The following is a 904-nucleotide window of genomic DNA, read 5'->3' as shown; positions in this document are numbered from 1 at the left end:
TTACCACTGATGATATTTCACGTCAGCGCTGTGGTCGGTGCTTGCCGGTTGTCGAATTCGTATCGACCAGTCATCGCTGGGATTTGAACTCGGTCCACCCTATTGGAAGCAATCATTTTTTTCTGACGAAATATTACAATATATAGATAAAATATAGTCTAGAAAAGTCAAATTTTATTTTTGAAATTTCATGAACTCGAAGATAAAACATGTTTGAAAAGACAAAGGTTTAAAAAGATCATTTGCTCTAAAGTTTACGCCATTACTGATCTCTTAAAAGAATTTTTTTTGAAAAATAAGTTTTGCATACTGGTTTATAAATTATTTTACACGAGCAGTTTATTAACAGTGTAAAATATAACAGCTGAGTTAATCATAAATTCTTATTGAAAATGCATACTAACAAAATCCTCAAAAGATTTATGCCTTATCAAGATTTCATGCATCTGACATAGCAATCACATTGATAAATGAAATCATTGATACGAACAAAAGGTTCAATTTTAGTACAAGTTTCCCCCCCCACATCATTTCTATAGTGTTCCTAGTTTAAGGAAGATATAAAATGTATGAAAAGTTCCAATCATCTCTGTTGATGATGTGTCCTAATATATGTACCGTAGTTAATAATAAATTCTATTTCCCTTTAATATAATAAAGTACGATTTCAGTTCATTGTTCTTGTACAGATAGGTGCAATAAAAGTTGTTATCGAAAGCACTTGCCTCATTGTTTTTCTTTACTAGTTGCGCTCACTCTGCTCAGCTACTAACGCAGCAATGTGAAAGTTCAATCTGTTGTGTGTTAAATCCTCTCGGTGATTGTGGGGAACCATGCCTGTCCTCTCAGAGAAATTCCAGCCAGCAAGTGCAGGCTTTGTAGCACAAGAAAAAAAAACTTGTAT

The sequence above is a fragment of the Parasteatoda tepidariorum genome, chromosome 2 (assembly GCF_043381705.1).
Source record: "Parasteatoda tepidariorum isolate YZ-2023 chromosome 2, CAS_Ptep_4.0, whole genome shotgun sequence".
NCBI lineage: Eukaryota > Metazoa > Arthropoda > Arachnida > Araneae > Theridiidae > Parasteatoda > Parasteatoda tepidariorum.
Note: the sequence above shows the minus strand (reverse complement) of the source record.